A 6,411-nucleotide genomic window follows, 5' to 3' on the forward strand; every position below is an offset into this window, starting at 1 on the left:
TTATTTAAGGGCTGCCCTGATCTTCACCTTGGCTCTGTGTTATCTCTTGCCTTGTGGAAATTTATCCTGGAGCACAGCCAGGCCCAAGCCCTCTCCCAGAATCAGGAGAGGAAGGAGTGGAGGCCTCCTCAAGGGCTGGCTCAACTCCAGGACAAACCCCGAAGAGGGGGGGCTAGGTAAGGGGTAGACAGCTGGTCCTCCCTCCCTGGAGCTCCCCATTCATCAATGTCCACAGAGTGCACCAGAAGCAAATGGTATCTGGGTCAGGAATCAAGGCTTGGGACTTTCCACGTTGTAAAGTCAAAATCCATGAATAGATGATGTTGTCAGGAGGGTTACAGCCAGCAGGGACTGTCAAAGATATTTTACCCAGTCTTATTTAACAGCCAAAAAATGCGATCCCTTCCAAGGTCAGTCTTGTATACGGTCACACAAGATAGTGACTGCAAGGGGGCGCCTGTGTGGCTCAGTCAGTTAAGCTTCCGACTCTTGATCCTAGCTCAGGTCTTGATCTCAGGGCTATAAGTTTGAGCCCCACATTGGGCTTCACACTGGGCATGGAATCTACTTTTAAAATATATATATAAATAATAATATTATAAATATACATAAATATAATATAAATAATATAAAATAACCAATAAAATATAATTATATAAATATTAAATAATATAATTATATGTTATATAATAATATATGTAATATATTTTATAATATATTATGAAAATAATATATATACATATATATGACACATAAAATTTACCATTTTAACCATTTTAATTAAAAAAAATGTTTAAAGTAAGCTCTATGCCCAACATGGGGCTTGAACTCACAACCCCAAGATCAAGAATTGCATGCTCCACTGACTGAGCCAGCCAGGAGTCCCCCATTTTAACCATCTTAAGTGTACAGTTCAGCATTAAATATACTCACAATGTTGTATGGCCATCACCACTATCTACTTCCAAAACATTTTCATACCCCAAATAGAAACTACCCATTAAGAAATAACGCCCCATCTCCCCCTCCCTCCCACTCCTTGCAACACCTAATCTACTTTTGTCTCTATGAATATGCCTATTTCACATAAGTGGAATCTTGCAATATTGTTTTTTGTGTGTCTGGCTTATTTCACCTAGCATAATGTTTCTGAGATTCACCCACGTTGTATCAGAACTCCATAGCTTTTTATGACTGAATGATATTCCGTTATATGGATATACTGCCTCTTGTTGATCCATTCATCAGTTGATGGACACTTAGGTTGTTTACAACTTTTGGCTCTTGAAAAAGTGCTGCTATGAGTCCCTGTTTTCAGTTCTTTGGGGGGTATACCAGGGAGTGGAATTGCTAGGTCATATGATCATTTTATATTAACTTAAGTTTATGTTCATGTATTAAGTTTCAGTTTCCTCCTCTGTAAAATGGAAATAAGAATGGAATCTACTTCTCTGGGGTTGCTGCAACTCAGTGAGATCATGCAGGTAGAAGCGTGCCTGGCAGGAAGTAAGTACTCATCTAGTATTTATGCTTATCATCATTATACCAAAATGGGCTTCCTGGTTTCTCTGAGCTCTTATTAGTAGGTCTTCCTGACAGACAAAGGTCTTATCTTCTGCTGGAAACCTTCAGTGGCTCCATCAGTGTTGATCAATGATTTGAAATCACTAGGTGAAGCCACAGCCCCAGGGAGGTGGACATTCCTGGTGTCAGTCATCACAGAAGAGGTGGGTCCTTGGACAGGCATCCAGGACCCACTGAGTGAGACTCACAGAGGTGGGAGATGGAATTTCTGCCCATCTCTGGAGGTGGTCTGCCAGGTCTGTACTTTGAAGAGTGGTTTTCCTACTTATGCACTGTCAAGTTTTGGTATTATGATTTTACTCATTTTATAAAGTTATTGGAGAAACTTTCAACCTTTTTCTATGTCCTTAAGCAGATTAAATAACATGGAAGTGATCTATTCTTTGAAGTTCTTTTTATTATTATTATTATTTTTTAAAGATTTTATTTATTTGACACAGAGAGAGAGAGAGCACAAGCAGGGGGAGCGGCAGGCAGGCAGAGGGAGAGGGAGAAGCAGGCTCTCCGCTGAGCAAGGAGCCTGATGCGGGGCTCGATCCCAGGACCCTGAGATCATGACCTGAGCCGAAGGCAGCCGCTTAACTGACTGAGCCACCCAGGCGCCCCTATTCTTTGAAGTTCTAAAGCAAGTTAATGTGAAAAGTGTCAGGTCCCAGTGCCTTTTTCAGAGAGATGACTCCTTAACATGATTTTCCAGTTTCTTCCAGAGATGTTGGTCTCCTCAATTCTTCTGAGTCTTCTTGAGTCAATTTTGGCAATTAATATTTCTTAAAATTTGCATTTTCTATTTTTTCTTGATTTGTCAAAGGTTTTATTGATCTTTTCAAAGAGTCTCCCTTTGAATTTATTCATCAAGTCTTTGATGACTGTTATTTTAATTTGGTTTCAATGTTGATAAATGATCAATGCAAAACATCCCATGTAACTTTATACCAGAATTCAGACTGAAAGTTCATGTGAATTCCACTTCCTTTGAATTGCTGTTTTCCTTTTTCCCTTGTTCCTTGTCTAAAACATAAGCCCCAATGTCTACTACAGCTGAATTTATGACCAGGGAACTCCATTCTTAGGTATTTAAACAACAGCATTTGTACATATGTTCACCAAAGGCACATTCGAAAACATTCATAGCAGCACTATTTGTAATAATTCCAAACTAGGAAGAAACCCAAGTATTTATCAACTGTTGAATGGATAAGTTGTCATGCATCATACAGTGGAATAGTATACAGAGATGACAATGGATGAACTGCAGCCACATGCACCAACATGGACGAAACTCACAAACATAAGATTGAGTGAAGAAACCAGACTCCTAAGAATGCAGTGTATGATTTTATTTATATAGATTTTAGAAACAGATAAAACTAAACTATTGTTCTAGAAGTCAGGTGATCATTACCCTAGCGAATTGTTAAGTGACTGAAAGAGGACTCAGGGTGGGGCTTCTGGGGAGAGGCTTCAGGTAGTATTCTGTTCTTGATCTGGGTGCTGGTAACACAGGTATATTCACTTTGAGCTGGACACCAATTATTTGTATGCATGCTATACTTCAATAAAAAGTTTACTTTAAAAAATGGGGTGTCTATGGAGTCTGGGACCTTACTGAAATTGCATACATATTCTGCATGTATGTATAAATACATATTTTTCTGGAGAGAGGATCCATAGCTTTCACCAGTTCTCAAGACAGTGAGTTCACCATTGGTTTGAGGTTCCCTCTATCCTTATGCTCATCCCCATCTTGCTTTATGATTCTTCTACTCTACCCTCTTCTAGTTGCGTCTTTCCTTCTTTCTAAAACCTTTCCCTGGAGCCTTCTGGTATTGTCCCTCTCTAAAACAAACACACTTCTTTGTTTTCCTTACTTAGCTACAGAATATTTTCTCTACCTCCTGCCTTACCTAAACTGGACCCTTCTCTGAGGACAGCCCTTCCCCTGCTGTTTTCTTGAATGAAGACCCCTAATGTCCAGGTTAGGCAATGGAATTGATGTTCCCTTTACTCCCCAAGGCCTCCAGACCACCAATTCTCCACTTTTGGGTGGAGCAAATTCTTGCTCCTTTTGCAGTTTCAAGCCTTTGTTATTGCCATTACTTACTGACCTCCTGTTGCTCATTTTCATTTAAGATTTAAGATATGGGCACCCGACTCACATCCTTCCTCTCCAATCCCACCATCATCCTGCATGACTTTAGAGTCCATGGGGGATGATCATCCTAACATCCCAACTTCATAGTTCCTTTATCTCCTCAAATCCAAACCCTTACTTCCACCTCAGTTACTCCTCTAAACATCAAGCCCCATCCTCAACTCCATCTCTTTCCTGCCTAGCAGATAATACTACCTTTTACTTAAGAAATCTGAGACCATTGGGGTGCCCGCTGGCTCAGTTGGCAGAGCATGTGACTCTTGATCTCAGGGTTGTAAATTTGAGCCCATGTTGGGTCTAGAGATTACTTAAAAAAAGAAAATCTTAAAAAAATAGAAATCTGAGACCATTAAGTTCAATCTCCCTTAATTTCTACTTTATTGTTAGAGGGAAAGAATCCCTACTCCTGTTTCTAATCAACCTCTCTGACAATTTGGCAAAATAATAACTTTATTGAGCATTTGTCATGTATTACATGTAGTATCTCTTTTAATTCTTATAACAACTCCGTAAGGTACTAGCTATTATTATCACCATTCCCATTTTACAGATGAGGAAACAGACACAAAGACTTGCCCATGGAGAAGCTGGGATTTAAGCAGTCTAAAGCTCTTTGCTCTTAGCCATGGTATTCTGCTTCTCATAATATAAACTGAAACTATATACATACTTTTAGAACCAATAATTCCAACTCTAGGAATTTCTCCTGAAGGTGTCACACAGTTCAATGTACAAAATGAATCATTTCATGTTTATAATTGCCAGCAGTACACCCCATCAATAGGAGATGAGAATACAATGCAGTCAGAAAAAAGAAGAAAGGCTTTCTGTGCTTATTATGGAAAGATTTCCAAAATATATTGTTAGGTAAAAGAAGCAGAAATAAGAAGAGTATGTATTGAATGCGTCCATTTGTGTAAAAAAAAAAAAGGAAGAAGAATATATGTACTGTTTTGCTTTATATGCATAAAATATCTTTGGAAGGATAGACTACAATGTTAAATCAATAATATAAGTTTCCACCTTAGGACTAGAGAAGGAAAAGCAGCATAAACCTAAAGCAAATATAAAATAAATTATAAAAATTAAAACAGAAATCAATGAAATTTCAAACAGGAAAACAATAGAGAAAATTAACAAAACCCAAAGTTGGTTCTTCAATAGATCAATAAAATTGACAAACCTCAAGCCAGGCAAACCTGGCTTTTTTTTCTAAGAGAGAAGAAAAAATAGCTAATATCAGAAATGAAAGAGGCTCCATCACTCCTGATCCCATGGACATTAAAAGAATAGTAAAGGAATACTATAAGCAACTCTGTGCCCACAAATTTTGATAACTTAGATGAAATGGACCAATTCCTTGAAAACATAATTTGCCAAAACTCACACAAGATAGTCTGAATAGGTCTGTATCTATTAAAGTACTTGAATCAATAATTAACAATGCTTTAAAACAGAAAGCATCAGGCCAGATGGCTTCATTGTTGAATTCTACCAAACATGTAAGGAAAAAAAAATTATACCAATTCTCAACAATCTCTTACAAAATATAGAAGCAGAGGGAACACTTCCTCACTCATTGTATGTGGCCAGAATTTCCTTAATACCAAAACCAGATAAAGACATTACAAGAGGGGCACCTGGGTGGCTCAGTTGGTTAAGTGTCTGACTTCAGCTTGGGTCATGATCTCGGGGTCCTGGGACCGAGCCCCACAACAGGCTCCCTGCTTAGCAGGGAGTCTGCTTCTCCCTCTCCTTCTGCCCCTCCCCGCCCTGCTCATGCATGCTCTCTCTCTCTCTCAAATAAATAAATAAAATCTTTAAAAAAAGACATTACAAATAAGGAAGGCTACAGGCCAGTATCTTTCGTGAACATACACACAAAAATCCTCAACAAAATATTAGCAGCTTAAATCTAACAATATATTAGAAGAATTATGTATCAAGACCAAGTGGGATTTACCTCAAGTATTCAGGCTGATTCAACATTAAAAAATCAGCTAATGTAAACTATCACATCAACAGGCTAAAAAAGAAAAATCATATATGCAGAAAAACATTTGACAAAATCCAACATCTATTCACAATAAGAACTCTCAGCAAACTAGGAATGGAGAGGAATTTCCCCCAAATCATAAAGAACAATTACAAAAACCCTACCGTTAATATAATGGTTGATGGACAGAAACTAGATGATTTGCCCCTGAGGTTGGGAAAAAGGCAAGGATGTCCCCTCTCACCATTCCTATTCAACATAGTACTGAAAGTCCTAGCTATGCAAAAAAACAAAGAAAATAAAAGGTATACAGATAGGGAAGGAAGAAATAAAACTGTCTTTGTTAGCAGATGACATGATTATGTAGAAAATCCCAAAGAATCAACAAAAAACCCCTCCAGCAACTAATAAGGGATTATAACAAGGTTTGCAGGATACAAGTTTTTAATATAAAAAAATCAATTGCTTCCCTATATATCAGCAATGAAAAATTGGAAACTTGAAATTTAAAGCACAATACCATTTACATTAACAAAAATGAAGTATTTAGGAATAAAATGTGTTATGCACATATAATAAAATATTATATTTTATTGATAAAAACTACAACTCTGACAAAACAAATTTTAAAATATTTAAATAAATGGAGAGATATGCCATGTTCATGGATAGGAATGAT

Source organism: Neomonachus schauinslandi, chromosome 6 (genome assembly GCF_002201575.2).
Source record: "Neomonachus schauinslandi chromosome 6, ASM220157v2, whole genome shotgun sequence".
NCBI lineage: Eukaryota > Metazoa > Chordata > Mammalia > Carnivora > Phocidae > Neomonachus > Neomonachus schauinslandi.